This window comes from Bactrocera oleae, chromosome 4, assembly GCF_042242935.1.
Source record: "Bactrocera oleae isolate idBacOlea1 chromosome 4, idBacOlea1, whole genome shotgun sequence".
Classification (NCBI taxonomy): domain Eukaryota; kingdom Metazoa; phylum Arthropoda; class Insecta; order Diptera; family Tephritidae; genus Bactrocera; species Bactrocera oleae.
Genome location: NC_091538.1, coordinates 29,670,596 through 29,690,912, shown reverse-complemented (window position 1 = coordinate 29,690,912; position 20,317 = coordinate 29,670,596). Strand labels below are relative to the sequence as shown.

The 20,317-nt window shown below is 35.1% G+C and overlaps 1 protein-coding gene across 17 annotated transcripts in view; it reads right to left on the bottom strand.

The window, feature by feature from the left end:
• The window catches only part of Ptp52F (Protein tyrosine phosphatase 52F), a 922,788-nt gene that overhangs the window by 359,504 nt on the left and 542,967 nt on the right, over window positions 1-20,317 (bottom strand). The gene's annotated exons all lie outside the window — the stretch shown is intronic.

The window sequence follows — 20,317 nt, the reverse complement described above, 5'->3', positions numbered from 1 at the left end:
GGGACGAAGAGCAACCTGAAGAGATTCAAGAGCTGTCATTTAAACAAGAAAAAACAACGGTTTGATGTGATTTGTGGGCCGGTGGAATCATCGGTGCTGACAAGCTATTATATTAAATAAATTTACTGCAGATATTGAGCACATGTCTACTTAATTTCACTAAGATATCATCAAAATTCAACTGAAAAGTAGAAAATAAATAATGAAAAACGTCAGAATCGTTAAATTTTACGTCGAGCCAGAACAAGCACCACCCTACAACTAGATCCGGGTAAGGAGGACATAAATATGCCTCTGGCTACTTGTAGATACTTAATCGACAAATATGTCATTAATATAGCCGAGTGTCAAAGGAATCAGTCCCTGACCTGCTCAACTAGCAGGCAAACGTGGCAAGAATGGAATATGAGCCGCACATGCCGACTGTTAAAATTCAAGAGGAATGATATAAGAACTCTAGAAGGAGTACTAACAGGCCACTGTCTAATAGGCAGACATGCAAGTATACTTGGCACGCCATATAACGACTATTGTAGAAGCTGTCAGGAAGTAGAAGAGGAGGAGACCATTAAACATCTTCTATGCGATTGCGCAGCACTGTATAGGAAAAGAATCGCAACCATCGGTCGTGGGTTTCTTGACGACGTCTTTGAGGTTGCACAGATAAAATTTGTCTCGCTGATGAAGTTCATCAGAAGTACGGGGTGGTTCAGAGAGGAGCCAATAGAGTGAAGGGATCACAGTCCCAGTGGTATCACAATGGGCCTCCTAAAGGCCTAAGTGTGTCGAATGATGATAATACGGCAAAATTTTATTTAAAACTCCATAACTCGGTAACTGCCTCGGTAACAATGCAATATTTTGTTTATATTAAAAAAATGTTGCGAAAAAATTCAACATAATTAACTCAAATTAAATATAAGTATGTGATATTAACAATTGACCGATATATACGGCATAAATCTCACATGAAGGAATGGGCGTGGTTATTATCAGATTTACCCATTTTCACAGTGTATGAAGATGTGCTAAAGAGACTTCTTCTCAGGAAGTTCGGTGTAGTTAGCTTCAGCAGTTTGAAGGATATGAATATTAAACTATTTAAGGGGCAAAGCTACGCCCAATTTAAACACTTTTTTAGCCCAATGGTGGCCATTGCTAATGGAATTCTCTGTACCAAATTAAAGTTTTGTATCTTAATTTAGTGCTTGGTTATGGTACTGTAAAGGTTTTTGCTTAATGGCGTCTTGTAGTTCGATTACGCCCATCTGCAATACCGACCTCCCTTGAATGTCAAGGAACATACAACAGTAGCAATTTCATCAAGATATTTTAGTTTTCACTCAAGTTATCGCTTGCAGGGACAGACAGTCACCCGTAATTCAACTAATCTCTTCATTTGTATATGGGTCATTCCATCCAAAACTTACATTCAAAAAGTAAGGAAGAGTTAAATTCGGGTGTAACCGACCATTTTATACTCTCACAAAGTAAAGGGGTATATAATATTTCCGGATATACTTAGTTTTGTTGTATATATTTATTATTTCTTTTATCGTATAATAATGTGTAACTTAAAATTAGTAAATATTATCAACTTTAAAAAGTATATCTTATATATAATTTACATGTGATCTTTACAATTTTATACAGATGTTTTTATAGAAATTCTTATACTTAGATATATATAAAATTACATTTCATTTGTTCTTTTATACAATTTATTACAATTTATATATACTTAGATATATATAAAATTACATTTCATTTGTTCTTTTATACAATTTATTACAATTTATATTTTAATTTATAACATTTTTCTGCTGTCAAAAATGCTATGCCATTTTAATACCATTATTTTTTGTACAACCTTTAATTCTATAGAACTATCAATACTATGCTTTGCATATATTATTATGCCCTTTTATTGCATTTGCTTGTCTCCGTGCTATCAATCCTCAGCTCGTTTATTAAGAGTAAATCCTGGTACAATTAAAATCATTAAAATGAGCGTGGAGACTCTGAACATCATGGAACAAAATTTGATGTCCTGAAGGAAATCATAAATTTGAAACTTGATGTCAGAACTTTAGTTGAGTTCAATTAAATCAGTTCCCTAAATACTGGATCCGATTCAGAAAATTTGTTAAGAGAAATAAAATGAATAAAAGACCTTTTGCAGTAGTAGCTCGACCGAAAGGGACATACATACAAGTATATCGAAGCGTTAGACAATTTCTCGTCGAGTATGAACTACAACTTTATTATATTTGGCACCATGACTTTTATGAATAGTTATTCCCTCGGCCGGAACAAGTTAAAATAGATTTTTTTTTCTATAGAATGAGGCTTCTTCCATACTGCTATGAAACCAACAAACAGTTTCAAGAATTTATTCCACAGAGTTGTTGGAAAAGTACAATGGGAATCAATTTGCATAAGTTGTCCCTTTGACCCATTAGAAAATACATCACACGTGTTTATATTCACTGTAATCATATATTTGGCGGATGTTTTTAGTGTGAATTCATAGGACAGTCCCTGCGTTTAAGAAGTTTTGAAAAGTTTAACTCTTCCCAAAATATTCTCATTTTCACTTATACCAATTCCTTTAACTCCGTCCTTAGCAGTTGAAAGAATAGCTTCAGTTGGGATCCGACTGAGCTTAAGGGCATTGAAATTATTTGCCTCTTCATTGAATCAAAATAAATGTATGGCATCATCTGAAACTTTCTCAGAATTAACTACTCGAGTTTCAATTAGTGATATGTCCTCATTTATCATAGTACCATATGGTTTTATGCAATTGCAAAGGCCTGATCCTCCTGTTGTCTCATTATTTCAAACTGTGCTGTATGCATCATTGGGATTAGGAGAGAATACCTACCTATCTCCAACAGGTTAGGGTTGCTTCGAATTACCAAACACTATAATCGGTATACCACCAAAGCGGCTGTCTGTTTTGAAAATCTATCAACAGAGCTAAACATATGAGCACCTACCATCGATATTTCATCAATTATGATTCATTTTAAATCGTTAAGTCTGGAATATAATGAATTAACTGTGTCATTGCTAAGTGGCCTCAACTCTCTATTCAACTGATTAACAGGTAAAGAGAATATTGAATGAAGGGTCATTCCACCTATTCCGAATGCTGCTTTACCCGTAGGTGCGCAAAAAAGAACTTTTAAGACACTCGGATTGGATCCAGGTGTAGAATTGTAACGGACTTGATATATTGCAGATATCAAACGACTTTTTAAAACACCTACAATGAACTCATAAAATGGGCTATTTGTGTTTAGCTTTTGCTTAGCTTAGTATTTAGACTTTGAACTAAAGAAAATTGTTCCTCAACTTGAATTAGTGGAGGAAATTTCATAAGTCTAATATTTCAATCAGATTCAGTGCGATTATCTGTTACCGAGAAAATTTATATTTGGGTTTATTTCTGGAGTCCTAACACTCTGAACTCATTTGGCACGATAGGTAGTTCATTTTTTGCACTTTCCTCTTAGTCTATTTCATTGTAAAGACTTTCTAGAACATTTTCAAGTTCTCTTTGCTCAAAAACATGATGTTTTATTTGACTTTCCTCAGTTAGAATACGATGTGTTATCCAAGTCTGCTCACTATCGTTTTCAATGAGATCTTGCTTTTCATTTTGCCATGGAAAGTAAAGCATTACCGTTTCGCGGAAATATTTAACTCTGGCCAAATCTGGGATAAACCTTCTTTACCGAATTATACAAGGTTTGGTAGGTTTTTTAACAAAACCGCTACCGTCTTTAAAAGGCATGACAATCCCGCTTTCTGGTAAATTATGGTTTTCCCCTTCTTCTTCATGGTCACTGTCTTGTGCTCTTCTACTATAATTAAAATATTTATACTTAGATGCAAAATCAACTAAACGAAGAGTTTCTAACTGATCTTTGAACATAACGGTCTAAAATACCGGTTACGAGTATTTCAGTCGAACCTGAAGGAAGGTTTTGAAGTTCCGCTTACCATAGTTTTTACCATTCAAACACCTTCCTCAAGTCGATAGATATTTATAAATATTTCTGCATTACTTGCTTCCGAAAGATGGAGCCCAATGAAGCAATAAACTGGGCATATATTTCTGTGCCTGATATAAATTTGTGACCTATATGTTTAAGTTTTTGCTTAATAGTATAATTTCCAGCATTTACCTCTGATATAGCTGCATTTAAGAGCCTAGAAATTCCCCTCTTAAACTTGTTAATATAATTAATTATATATGAACAGCAAGCATATGCATATATTGAATATCCATATTTGCTCTATGGAGTTCCAAAATCAGAGGATTATAAGCGTTTATAAAACGATCCTGTAATTTTCTTTTTAGAAACATTTTGGGGTTTGTTAAACTTAATATAAGGGCTAACAAATAGTCATCAAGACATATTTGTTCTACTTTCAGATAGGAAATATTCAAAATCGTTTCAGTTAGAAATGTTTTCTGTAGTCATATTTGAATTTAAAACGTTTTGAATTTTGAAAAAGTTTTCCTTGTGTCTTTCTGAATTTTGACTTGTTTCTGTAAGAGGTATATGCCGTTGAAGGCATTGGTGGATATGGTATACTAAAACGACAAAATTGTTCTTCTCTTATTTCCCTAGTACAAGTTATGCGCTTGATAACCCAAATATTTTTCTAAGTGGCTGACCGAACCATTTGTAGAAAAGTAGTTGTCAATGAAATTAATGACATTAGAGAATGTCTGAGGATCTGGAAGGTTAATACTGGGAACATTATTAAGCAAATACATGCCATGAACATGCGAAGAACCTCTCTATTGATACTCTTCTCTCCAGTAAAAGTTTTTAACAAAATGAACTCTAAAATTGCCGGCACTATCTGTGAAACGCTTAAGGATTTGTCGATAGCGGTAGTCAAAATATCTTGCACAAGTAACTGCACATACAGTACCTATCTTGATTTGTTAAACTGTTGGTTTCCTCTTCTGAAATATTTTTAGAGTCAACAGTTTTTGACAGAATGACCAACAGCTCAATCGACTGAGATTTAACAGCCGATAGAGTTATGAAGGAAGTTGGAAGCAAAAGTAGTGAATCATGGCAATTGCCTATTTTTTCCATCTTCCTAGTGCGCAGTAACTTATTTGCGACCTGTAAACTTTCGAAGGCAAATGGAAGCAATTCTAATTTTTGAAATTGTAGAACAACTTGGGAAAAGTACACGCTTTCCTGTCAAAGCGACGAATTTCAGATATCTTACTATAAGTATGTTTCATAGCATGTCCGTTTCTGTCCAACGTTGACTGTTCCAAGAATTATTATCTTGTATTGTGTCAATTGGTCTTTGCCCTTCACCTGGCGAGTGAAGAAGAGTCTCTTGACCATCTAGATACAGCTCTGCAGCTATTGGTACTATAGGAGTATTATTTCCTTAGGGGTTATTATGGGAAATCTGTTCGGCATAAACCTCATCGGCAGATGCGACAAAAGGAACTTCTTAAGTTAGTTTGTATCACATGAGCCTCACCAAAGGACCGCGGTAGAGATGTTACAATATTGTTACCAGATATTGGTATGTTAACAATAGCAACTTTGAGCAAATTCTGTCTTTGATACCCCAAAGGAAGGATGTTCATAAAAGGCAATCTGGGCATAATCAGTTGTTCTTCAGAAATCAGTTTTCCTAACATTATTATCTCTCGTTAATCTAATTCGACGACTCTTTGTTTTCAATATGCCTATTGACCGGGTTATCTCTACAGAGGTGAATTTGTCAAAGACGTCTGTGATTCAAAATTTCTCCCTTTGCACCCCTTCTGCTAAGCTGTCGACTTTTATTTTCTCTATAACGTTCCTCTATCTCTATATCAGCATTTCTTCTTGCATGTTCGCTTTGTATATTATCACGCATGCACTTTAAATTTCTGTACTAAGATTTCTTGCGCGAAGTTCTCTCTGTCTTTCCTTTGCTCTTTTTCGCTTTGTATTTTATTACGCATGCGTTCTAAATTCCTATACTAAGATTTCTTGCGCGAAGTTCTCTATGTCCCCTACTCAGCTCTTTAAAACGAATTATTTACAACTTGTCCAAGCTCTATGCCCTCGTGTATTTCTAATTTGCTCTTCAGAGCGAATTTGGGGATCTTGCCGCCTTGTTCTATGTTCAACAGTATTTACAACTTGTTCAACAGATCGAACTTCGGGACTTTCGCTCCGAGATCTATATCCCCGAGTATTTTTAATGTGCTCTTCAGAGCGAATTTGGGGATCTTGGCGTCTTGACCTTTGTGGAACAGTATTAAATTTTGTTCCCAAGACCGTAATTCGTGATACTCCCGCCAGGACCTGTGTTGTCGGGTGTTCCTAATTTGTTCTTCAAACAGATATAGAGACTTGTAGCGCCTAATTTTATGTTGATTTGTTATGTTAGATTGCGATAGTTTTGTTGAATTCAACTCATTTTTAGTTAGTACTAACTTTCAAAAGACAGCTGTCAAATTTGATGACACTCTATTAATTGGTTTGCCACCAGAAAAATAAAAAAATCCACAAAATCTTCTGAATGATCGGAAAGTGAAGTTGCGTGATATAGCTGACATCGTAAGGAAAGTAGGTGCCGCGTTTACTGACTGTTGACCAAAAACAGCAACGTGTTGATGATTGGCCATGTTTAAACGTAACAAACCGGATTTATTTTGCTAACAGCGACTATTGTTTATTCGAGGACCTCAAAAAAATGCTAGCCAAGACAAAGCGTTCTACAAAAGTGGTATTGAAATGGGAGAGCGGCGCTGGAATGATTGTGTTGCTCTGGAGATTATATTGATGAATGAAGCCAATTTTGAACAATAAAAACATGTGTTAATCTACGTTTGGCGTGACTTTCAGTGTCTTTGTAATTAATAAATAATAAATGGCTAGACTTTGAAAAGTCTGCTCATAAAGACTAAATTAAGCGGCTTACATATAATTAAGTATATATATAGATCAGGTACGTAGATTTTGTTCTTTCTGCCTTAATGTTTAAACCTTTCATAAGCTATCTGCCCTGGGTAAATCCCGCTTATTTCGAAAAATCACGAAAATTGCTAAATGTAAATTTCTTGAGTTCACCTCATAACCTTTATATTAAAAAGTGTGGCAAAAATGAAATATTAGACAGAAGCAGTTAAGCCGATAGAGTCACAGTTTGTCTATTATCCCATACAAAAGGTCTTTAGCTGTTTTGAAACGACACTACTAATAGTTTATGTGAATATTCCTATATAGATATTTTTGCACTATATAGAGCCCAGTACACTAAGAAGAGCTCGTACATTGTTGTGGTATAGAGTCATCTGCCAATTTCAACACGATTATTGGTACTTGATTTATATACTCTAAAATGAAAGAATTGGATGGAATTCAAAATGCGATGTATGGAAAGTAGGCGTAGTTGAAGTCCGATTTCGCCAATTTCCACACTGTACATGAAATTTAATTGGTTTCGTCATCATGATCATATATCTCGATAAGAGAGTATAAAAATGTTGCAATGGAATTCAACATTCATTATTCGATTATTATTTGGTATCTTATTAACTTATGTTATTGATCATAGATTTATTTAGTTGCAATACTACTTTTTTTCTCCGAAATCTTAACTGCAATGAAATGGTTAGGTCTAGACCAATTTCTTTCATATTCAGCGCTAAAACACATTACTTTGAAGAAAAATTCTCCACTTAATTAAATTTCATTAAAATATCACACATATTGACCCATATAAAGGCTTTCAGTACAGACTGAAAGTCAAAACTGATAGAAGCTATTATATCTCGTATATTGGAGCTATGGGAGGATGTGGTTTCATTGCATTAACGGTTGGCATTACTTAAGTATACTCGAGAATACACATAGCCAATAAAGTCTACGTTCACCCGACACAGTTTTTTAATATTCATAATAATTCAGTTCAAATTTTCTGCATGTATTTCTTCTTTATATTCTTAAGTTCAAAATGCAAAAACCAAAATGTATATTCCTATTTTCATTTTTGTGATAACGGGATTTTCGTGTAAGAACAAGTAAACATAGGCACTATTAAGTCTGCGTTCAGTTAGCTTGAATTGGAAATACCGTTACTTCTCATGAATTTGTTCGTTTTTTTGCGTAAATTCTATTGTGTTTGAATAAAATTAGTCGTTTAAAGAGCTCGTTCGTTTTAATAATATTTAAAAAAATGGAAACCAAAGGAAAAGAAATTAGTCTGTCGGAAAGAAAAATTATCATAAGTTGTGGAAAGATGGCGAAAGTTTCAGAAAAATTGGGTAAACTATTGGAAGAACGTATTCTTCTGTCCAGTGCGTCGTAAGCAATTTAAATAAAACCGGAATTTTAACGTCAAAACCGCGATCTGGATCAAAGATTATTGAAAACGTAAATATAATCATTAAAAAACAATTTGTGCCCAAACTGCTAGAAACATTTTAAGAAAAGCGGGATATCATGGTAGAGTCGCTCGAAAGAAACCATATATTTCACTTGTAAACAAGCGAAGGCGCATTGAATTTGCTCATAATTATATGACTAAGTCGCCGGAGTTCTAGAGACAAGTAATATTTTCGGATGAAAGTAAATTTTGCATTTTTGGCATAGAAGGTCGACAAATTGTGTTTCGCAAGTCAGGAACTGCCCTTGAAAAGCAAAATCCTGTTGGTACAGTTAAACACGAAGGTGGCGAAATTATGGTGTGGGGTTGCATGGCGGCTGGTGGTGTGGGTCAGCTTGAATTTATTGAATCCACAATGGATAAATGGGGTTATTTGAACATTTTAAAAAACAGTTTGAAACAAAGTGCAGAGAATATTGGATTCGATGTTTTGGTTCCAACAAGATAATGACCCGAAGCATACTGCAGAAATAGTTAGACTTTGGCTCTTGTGCAATGCTCCTAGACAACTTAAAACGACCCCTCAATCTCGTGACCTCAATCCTATTGAGAAGGGTATATTATTATCAAAAAAATATTTTCCCTGAATTTAAATTATATACCTGTATGTCTCTCACAGATTGACCGATATTTTCGGCAAAAAGTCAGCCAAGAATTTGACAATTCGTTCCTGATAATAGTATGTCTGCATGTCAATATTTCCCTTAGCCACCATATACCTAATATAAAGATTTTTGAACTTCCTGATGACTATATACCACAAATATCGGCCAATATATGAGTTATCTCAGTAGGTGAAAACTTGACCTAACCCCTATTTAATATCAGAATTTTCGAACATCCGGATGACACTTCTCCATATAGTAGATTGGTAATGGTAGGTGAGGTACCTTAATAAAACGCAGGTAGTATTTTATTAGTACGTGGCATATTAATAGTACGTGAAATTGGTAAAAAAAGATAAAATCGGGATAACCGTTATTAATGCGGATATGCTGTTCAGTGTGTAAGTTATAAATTTAAAACATTGCTTGCAAATATGTTCTCAAGAATACCTAAGCAATGTCCAAATTAATACAATCAGCCCGTCCCTTACTCTATCTCCAATACACCTCATTATATGATTTCCGTATTTGCTCCTGTATTTAAACCGTTTATGTTGGTCAAAATGTGTGATATTTTAATGAAGTTAAATGGACAAGTTTTTTAAAAATTATGTGGTTTTGCGCTCAATTAGAATGGAATTGGTCTATATCTTTGTCTAAATCTCTTATCCCTACTAAATTTCCATCCTCTGGTTTACGCTTTCCACATCAGCTTATTATCTTAATATATATAAATCTCGTTCCGTTAAATCAATTAGGTATATTTGTAAATATGTAAACAAAGGCAGTGATTTGGCCATATTTGAAGTACAAAACATAAATAAAAACAAGTAAGGAAGGGCTAAGTTCGGATGTAACCGAACATTTTATACTCTCGCAAAGTCAAATGGTATACTCGTTTGAGATTTCTTTGTAGATTGACTGATATTTTCGGTAGAAGGTCAACTCTAGGCACTGGGGTCCACATATTTAGTACTTAGGGGTTTGAACAGTTTTGGTTCGATTTAGACAATTTTTGGCCGCAAGGTGGCATACTTTAATTGCATTATTCACGCAAAGTTTTACCCTGATATAATCATTGTTACCTGATTTGCATAGTGGAAAGTGAAAGAATCAGATGGAATTTAAAATGGTGTTACATGGGAAGTAAGCGTGGTTGTAGTCCGATTTCGCCCATTTTCGCACTGTAACATAGAAACATGAAAAGAACGATATGCACCGAATTTGGTTGAAATCGGTTGAGCAGATCTCAAGATATGGGTTTTCACCTAAAAGTGGACTGTGCCACGCCCACTGACTAATTTTGAACGCGGTTCCTATAAAGCCAATTTATACCATCTCAGAGATAAAATTTAATGTCTCTGGCGTGTTTAGTGCTTGATTTATCGCGCTTTTAGTAGTTTTTAACAGTACCGTTATATGGGGAGTGGGCGGAGTTGCCACCCGATTTCAACTATTTTAACACTGTCAATAGAAGTGCTAAAAACATTTGCTTCCAGTGAATTTTGTTATTATAGCATTAGCGGTTTAGGAGATATGCACATTAAACCTATTAGAGGCGGGACCACGCCCACTTTTTAAAAAAAAGTTTTAACTGCAGATGCCCCTCCTTAATGTGATGCTGTGTACCAAATAACAGTCTTGTATCTTATTGCGGAGCTTAGTTATGGCAAGTTATTTGTTTTTGATTAGTGGCGTTTTGTGGGCGTGGCAGTGGTCCGATTACGCCCATCTGCAATACCAACCGTCTCACGGTACCATGAAACATGTCTACCAAGTTTCATAAAGATATCTCAATTTTTACTCAAGTTAGAGCTTGCACGGACGGACGGACAGACGGACGGACGGACAGACAGTCACCCGGATTTCAACTCGTCTCTTCATCCTGATCATTTATATATATATAACCCTATATCTAACTCGATTAATTTTAGGTGATACAAACAACCGTTAGGTGAACAAAACTATTATACTCTGTAGCAACAGGTTGCGAGAGTATAAAAATGACGAAATAGCACGATACCAAATGGGCAGATACATTAGCAGCAATGAAGCTATTTGGCATATTCTCAGCTTTCCCATCCACGAAAGAGATCCTGCTGTCCAACATCTGGCAATACATCTTGAAAACGGTCAACGTGTATACTTCGATGAAGAAAATGTTCTCCAAAGAGCGTTCGAAGCTCCGAAAACGACTCTAACTGAATTTTTTACATTGTGTCAAAAACCTGATGTTTTTGGCCAATTCGCGAAGACATTGGTGTATGGTGATGTTCCACGTTATTTCACATGGAACAAATCCAGTAAAAAATGGGAGCCACGGAAACAAGGAAAACCACATCCTTCCATTACAGGCATATTCAAAGCTAAGACATTGGGGAGACTTTACACGGTACATCCAAAGCAACGTGAGTGCTTCTATTTACGTTTGTTATTGGTGAATGTTCCCGGACCAACGTCTTTTGAATTTTTACGAACAGTTAATGGTCGAGTATTCAATACATACCAGGATGCATGTCGTGAACTGCAATTGCTAGAAGACGATAACCATTGGGACTTAACGTTTGCTGATGCTGCGTTGACATCAACATCGAATAACATTCGTCAGTTGTTTGCAATTATTTTGACGACATGTTATCCCTCGCAAGCACAAACTTTGTTTGAAAAATATAAAAATTGTATGACAGAAGACATCTTGCACCGAATTAGACAAACAAATCAATGCCAAAACATAGATTATACACCAGAGATGTACAATGAAGCATTGGTCTTGATCGAGGATTTATGTGTTCTTATTTCAAATTTACCACTTAATCATTATGGTATGCCATCACCTAATCGTCCAGCCACCGACTTAGTCAATACCGATTTACAACAAGAAAAGCAATACGACCATGGAAGTTTAGCAACAATTATCATGAACAGTGAACCATTACTGACAGCAGAACAAAAAATTATTTATGATCGGATTATGCTGGCTGTTGCTGCTGAACAAGGCGGTTTTTTTTTCTTGGATGCACCCGGTGGAACCGGTAAGACATTTTTAATATCGTTGATTCTGGCCAAAATACGGTCGCAACAAAAAATCGCATTAGCAGTAGCATCGTCAGGCATTGCGGCTACTTTACTGGATGGTGGGCGAACAGCACATTCAACATTCAAGCTGCCATTGGACGTTCATAATAAACCAGATGCAATGTGTAACATCAAAAAGAATAGTGGAATAGCTGCAGTTTTGCGGAAGAGTTCTATAATAATTTGGGATGAGTGCACAATGGCACACAAATATTCACTTGAAGCATTAAACAGAACTATGCAAGATTTAAACAGCAATAATAAAGTTTTCGGTGGTGCTATCTTACTTTTGTCTGGTGACTTCCGGCAGACCTTACCGGTTATACCTCGCTCTACTTTCGCGGATGAGATTAATGCATGTTTGAAACAATCATTCTTATGGCGAAGTGTTGAAATACTTCGATTGACCATAAATATGCGAGTACAATTGCAAAATGATCCATCAGCACAAATATTTTCCGAACAACTACTAGATATTGGGAACGGTAAAATAGAACTGCAACCAAATACGCAATGCATTAAACTACCAGACAATTTTTGCACTGTTGTTCAGGATAAAAATGAATTCATTCAGAGTATTTTCCCGGATATACAGAATAATTATTTGAATCATGAATGGCTTAGTCAACGGGCGATTTTGGCAGCCAAAAACGTTGATGTTGACGAAATTAACTTCCAGATACATTAGTTGTTACCAGGCGATCTGATGTCTTTTAAATCAATCGATACTGTTGTTGATGAAAATGAAAGTGTAAATTTTCCGATTGAATTTTTAAATTCATTAGATATGCCTGGAATGCCACCACATAATCTTCGATTAAAGATTGGTTCCCCTATTATTCTCCTCCGTAATTTGAATCCACCTCAATTATGTAACGGTACGCGTTTGGTCATCAAAAAGATCACCGGAAACATTCTTGAAGCAACCATTTTGGCTGGGAAGTCCCTTCAAAAGGCTACAGTTTCCAATTCGTTTAGCTTTCGCCATGTCTATAAATAAATCTCAAGGTCAAACAATGTCCATTTGTGGTTTAGATTTGGAAAATCCATGTTTTTCTCATGGGCAACTATATGTTGCGTGTTCACGTGTTGGGAAACCGTCGAATCTATTTGTGTTAGCTAAGGACAGGTTAACCAAAAACATTGTGCACCGATTGGTGTTAAATTAAATTGAAATTGAAAGTATTTATAATTCAAAAAAATAGATATTAATGTTTAAAAGTTTAAGACTGTCTGCCTTGCCTACCTCATTCATGAGTTTAAGCGTCACATGTTATTTACTGTATTATACTGTAATATACTTATTTGTTATAAAATTAAATGGAAATAATAAATCTGATAAATTTTTACTTTGTATGGATTTCTGCTTAATATCAAGTGTAAGAACATTTTAATTAATTGTGTTCAACGTACTTTCCCTTCAAATCTCAATCCAGTGAATTTGTATACCAACATCAACATTTTCGTCTTTGTTCATAAATAATTTCATTGTACTAAAGGGTTATAGTAGTAGAAAGTCAAATAAGGAGATCACCATATTTTTTTACAAATACCATCTGTGTGAAAAAGCATAGTGGACTCCGTGACTGATGTTCTCTTATTGTTCCTCTGAGATTGTTTACTATAATGTAATATAACAAAAACTTTAGCCACAGCAACGCGTGGCCGGGTCAGCTAGTATTATATTATATTTAGCCTCTTCGATGGAGTTAACATTATATATTTGAAGGTGTTTTTAACAAATTTTATCTGACGTGAACTAAATTAAATAAAAATACAAACCTAAATAATTATAAAATTGTATTACAAATTTAGAAATCGCATGTCATACATATTTATATTCATTCCCTGCTTGCTGATTGATCATGTTAAAAAGCTGTAATTTTAAATATTCCTTTCTGCTAAAATCAAAACAATGTTAATGTTCATAAAGTGAATTCCTCTCGCTGTAGTTATTATCGTTTACACGATATGAGTAAAAAGAAATATACTTTTGAGCTGCACCGAAATGTGTGCTTTTTATATAGATATTCTTAAGACTAACTAGTTTACATAAATCGTAGTGCTATTTATACTATTGAGCTGTATCGATAGTTATCTGTTTACTAACAGATAAAACTATTAGTTTCTATTGTTATATTTGGGTTGTTATTGATAGTGCATTTCTATTGTTATATGTTCTTATCTCTAGTATTTATATTTTACAATGTGTGTTAGCTGATAGATATGTTTACATATGCTTATTTTGATTTTGTGTATTTATGTCGAATAAGTGATATGCTATGTCACTTATATATAAGTATCTATGATATGTATGTATTTATGTACATATGAATATGTACGATGTGTATGTGAAGTGTAGAGATCACATATTGTATGCAGATATGTATGCGGTGTGCGGCTATGTCGTTATAGTACAGTCATTTAAGCTTAAATTAGGTAAAAATCTCGGAATTCAGATACCCAGCTGTAAGTCTGTAAATACTTGTATATTGACACTCTAAAAGTTGTCTCAAAACCTACATATGGTAGGGTGTACGCAACTATTAAATTTCAACTATTTTAACACTGTCAATAGAAGTGCTAAAAACATTTGCTTCCAGTGAATTTTGTTATTATAGCATTAGCGGTTTAGGAGATATGCACATTAAACCTATTAGAGGCGGGACCACGCCCACTTTCAAAAGGTCAAAGGTCACAAAAATCGGGTTTTTGCGCTTTTTTTGTAAATATCTCATTTCCTATGGGTTTTTTGCTATTGGTATTTATTATCAAATGTAGAATAAAAAATTCTCTACAAATTTTGTTTAAAATTTTTTTTTTCATACGGTGAACCGTTTTCGAGGTAGAGGGCTTAGAGCGCGCGGTCACAGCATCACTTCAGGTCAACCGGTGCCTCCGATCAAAAACGCGCCATATATAGTTGATGAACTATCGATAAATCAATGATTATAAATATTTGTCAATTTTTATTAACTATTATATTCTATTTTATCATTTTCTTCATGCCTTAAATCTTTATCTATTCAATAATACTGATCACCGTTTCCTAAAATTAAAAAATAATGAAGGGAAAAACTTAAATCTTACTATAATTATATTCCCATTAACACTAATGACATTTTAATTAGAAAATAATTAAGTGCATCTTCTTTAAAATCTGTAAATTTGTAAATAATAGGACAAGATATTGATTTACTCATCATTTTAATTGGGCGTACACTGTCTTAAGAACAAGAAATTTTCTATAAAAAAGTTGGGAAAGGCAATGTAAAATCGGAGATATACTCGACTAAAAGTTTTGATAATTATCCTCATTCCAAAACACATATTTAATTTCTGCACGCATTAAGTGGATGTGACACAACTTCTGCGCTTTTTAAAAAGGGGAAAAAAATATTTTAAAAGTTTTTGAGAAACTGACCAATTTGGATGAACTAGCTGCAGCATTGGAAGAAGAAAATTGTTCGGCCCAGAGATTATTAGAGAGTGGAACTCAAACCTTATTGGCAGTCTATAATGCTCCGAAGTCTGTGAAAAGTCTCGATCATCTTCGTTATATGCATTACGTCAAGTCTACAAAACTTAATAAACCTGTGCAGCTTTCAAATATTCCACCAACAAGTGCAGCTGCTCATCAACATTTCGAACGTGTATATTATCAAGTTCAAACTTGGTTAGGGCATGATTTGGAACCCCAATTATGGGGTTGGGCAATGCGAAACGATTTTCTGGAGCCTATCATGACAATTTTACCACCTGCTCCAGAACATTTGCTAAATACAATTTTCTGCAACTGCAAGAGTGGTTGTGGTTCGCGATGCGGATGCAGGAAAGCGGGCTTGCAATGCTCTTTACCTTGTGGCCAAGTAATGGGCAAGCTTGTCTCAATGCTCTACCATATCAGAGCGACATTAACGAAGATGGAACTTTTGACCCCGAAATCACGGAAGAACTTGAAACAAATGTCGTTGAAGACGATAATGAAGACCAGTTTGAAATTTACCAGCAGCCGGAATACGACGATGAAGAGGAAGAAGATGATTAAAATTATAAATTGTAGTTTTTGTACCCTTTATTCCATTTTTTTACTTTTAATAAAAATAAATGTATTTAATGATATTTTTTAAGAAATTTTTTTATTTTTTTTTATCATGTAAGAAGTTATTAATATTAATAAGGTTTAAATTCAAATATAATTCCTATATTTTCATTAACAATTCTGCAATTTCATGGGCAGGTAAGTGTTGTTAAATAAATTAATACTGAATAAAAAGTGGATAGGTTAGGAAAAAATAATAAAATATAATATAATAGTTAATAAAAATTGACAAATATTTATAATTATTGATTTATGGATAGTTCATCAACTATATATGGCGCGTTTTTGATCGGAGGCACCGAACTTTCGCGAGTTCAATTATCGGGCTATGCGTCCGTTCAACTTGCCCGTTTGTTGTCGAATGATAGGCTGGAGTTTTGGTATGCGTTATTTGTAGTCGCCTGTTTATTGTTGTGCACATATGCCAGTAAATGTTGACTCTTTATCAGTCATTACAAACTTTGCGTTTGGGTATATTTGCGATAGTATCTCGCCAACGTATTTGTATGTGTCCTTCTTTAATGGTGTTTGTCTCAAATGGCAGAATTTTGAGTATTTGTCGGTTGAACTAATGTATATATTATTGTTCATTAAAAATTAATCTAAGTGTATGTATTCGCCTACTTTGTTCGGTATTGATGCTGAACCTATTGGATATATATTTATATGATTATTATTATTAGTTTTGATCTGACTGATTCACAATAATTTGATTTCTAAAGGAGTTTATTGGCTGCTCTACTCGTTTGAGTTTTTGTGTTGGGGAGCTTTGTGCTGAATATTGGGAGTCATCAGAATTAACAGTGTTGTTTATTTGCTGGCGAGAAAGTGCATCAGCGACAACGTTCTGATGCCCGGGTTTGTAAACGAGTTTTGCACCATATCCATGTCTTCAATGAAACTTTTTCCATCTTTTTAATTTTGTATTGGGGTTTTTTTCTGATATGGAGAAGATTAATGATTGATGGTCAGTGTAAATTGTTAAATCTGCTATACCATACAAGTAATTACGTAGTTTCTGTAGTGGCCACACAATTGCGAGTAACTCTTTCTCATTCGTGGGGTTCGGGCTCCTATAGCGTAATTGCTAGCATCTGTGGTTAATTCGAAGGGGTTGGTAAAATTTGGTTGGAAGAGATCCACCTGGACTTGTAGTTCTGCTTTTATTTTGTTCAATGCTTCTAGTGCACGTTCGTCTAAGCTGATTTTTATTTTTGCACTTTGATTCTTGGATATGCCACCGTTCTCTCCTCTGAGTAACGTGGTAAGTGGCTTGACTACGCCGCGAAATTCTGTTTGAATTTTCGATAATAACTCGCAAGGTCTAGAAAGGGTCTGAGTTCCTTAAGCGTTATGGGAATAGGAAAATCTTTAATGGTTTGTATTTTTGAAGGATCAACTGTAATCCTGTTATATTGAATTATATGACCTAAATATTCTACAGAGTCCTGGAAAAAGTGAGATTTCTCGTTGGAGATCTTCATGTTGGCCTGGTGAAGCGCGATTATTATTATGCGGATGTGCTCGATATGTTCTTCGGGAGAGGAAGAATAAATAAAAACGTCGTCTATATAAACGTATGCGAACTTGCCGATATATGATTCATGCGCCTAAAAAAGCACTGCCTGTTTCGTATTCCTCATTTTCATATTCTGGTACAAGCAATGTTAATTCTTCGTCGCGTGTTTGCTTGACACGTTGTACCTTCTGTGGTACGTTTCGAGAAGAAGGATTTCTTTCCCTTTTCTGTGAATCCCCGCGAAATGGGTTATTTGGAGGTAGTCCTTGTGTTTGGCGGTCATAGCTGTTTTTTTGTGGTGCGGGATGATTCCTGTTGTAATTTGTGGATCTCATGTACTGCTGTGATGAATCTACATCCATTGGTTGGTGTTGTTGGCGGGTGCAGTTTGATTGTATTGCACCTGCACGTTAGGTTTGTACCTTTGTGGATCCTCGTGATGTGTTCTGCTTGTGTATTGATACTGCGATGCATCATGTTGTCTGTGCTGATTGTATTGTGGAACGTCGAATTGTGAGTTCATATTGTCATGATATATCGTACTTGCGATAGCATAAGCGGTTTCTAGGTCCTTTGGATTGTGGCTTTAGAGGGTGCCGCTGGTATATTTGCTGTTCAGACCGAGAATGAATGTCCGTACAGCTTCCTGGTTCGCATATTCTTTCATAGCTGAGGGATTTCCTGAGCTGTCCATCTCAACCTTAGTGAGTGCCAGATGAAGTGACTTGCTGACTTCGCTATGGAACTCTGCCAAGGTCCTTTTTCTCTGTTTTAATCTCTTCATTCCGCCGAGCAACACATACAGAGGTCTTTGGTCCGCATAGATGTAATCAAGACGGTTTATTATTAAAATAAAAATTGAACTTGGTGTCGTGGTTTATTAAAATATCGGCCGCCACTCCTTGAATTTTCGAATGTACAATTGAGAGTGCCGTGTAATATGTGGGTGTAATAACATAATCCTTGATGTTCAGACACGTTTTCTCCATGACCTATAATGGTTCATGTCACCTGTAAATATTGGTAACGTGGTATACAGTCCTGGTATTGGTTGGTGACTGTGACGTTAGGCGTTGGGTGAGTTGCGAAGGAATTCACTCTTTGTTGGGTTTTGGTGAGCGTTGCGATTAGAACAGCGATTTGTGCTCTCAGGCTTGCGATCTGTGTTGTCATATCGGGGTTTTGCTTCGCGATTCCAGTATGATGTTATTTCGATTTTTAAGGAATTTTTTTTTGTTGATTTTAAGCACTTTTTTCAAAAATCTAGTGCTGGAAGTCCTTCTCTCCGTGGAATTTTTCCTATCCTTTTCCTTAATAGATAGTGATAAGGTTCGGTTGAGCCCCCAGTTAATATCCTTTACACGATATGAATAGAAAGAAATATACTTTTGAGCTGCACCGAAATGTGTGCTCTTTATTAATATTCTTAAGACTAACTAGTTTACATATATCTTAGTGCTATTTATACTATTAAGCTGTATCGATAGTTATCTGTTTACCAACAGATAAAACTATTAGTTTCTATTGTTATATTTGGGTTGTTATTGATAGTGCATTTCTATTGTTATATGTTCTTATCTCTAGTATTTATATTTTACAATGTGTGTTAGCTGATAGATATGTTTACATATGCTTATTTTGATTTTGTGTATTTATGTCTAATAAGAGATATGCTATGCCACTTATACATAAGTATCTATGATATGTATGTATTTATGTACATATGGATATGTACGATGTGTATGTGAAGTGTAGAGATCACATGTTGTATGCAGATATGTATGTGGGGTGCGGCTATGTCGTTAACTCTGTTGAACCAAAAGAAAAGAACGTTCTCTGGTCGAACCTGCACCTTCTCGTTCATTTACATTATCTGCCCTAACAGCACAACAACCTAGCAGCAAAATATTCAGAGAATCTAAAAACTACTGAATAAAAAGTGGATAGGTTAGGAAAAAATGATAAAATATAATATAATAGTTAATAAAAATTGACAAATATTTATAATTATTGATTTATGGATAGTTCATCAACTATATATGGCGCGTTTTTGATCGGAGGCACCGGTTGACCTGAAGTGATGCTGTGACCGCGCCCTCTAAGCCCTCTATCTCGAAAACGGTTCACCGTATGAAAATAAATGTTTAAACAAAATTTGTAGAGAATTTTGTATTCTACAATATTGATAATAAATACCAATAGCAAAAAACCCATAGGAAATGAGATATTTACAAAAAAAGCGCAAAAAACCGATTTTTGTGACCTTTGACCTTGAAATTTAATAGTTGCGTACACCCTACCATATGTAGGTTTTGAGACAACTTTTAGGGTGTCAATATACAAGTATTTACAGACTTACAGCTGGGTATCTGAATTCCGAGGTGAACTTACTAGAAACTGACCAATTTGGATGAACTAGCTGCAGCATTGGAAGAAGAAAATTGTTCGGCCCAGAGATTATTAGAGAGTGGAACTCAAACCTTATTGGCAGTCTATAATGCTCCGAAGTCTGTGAAAAGTCTCGATCATCTTCGTTATATGCATTACGTCAAGTCTACAAAACTTAATAAACCTGTGCAG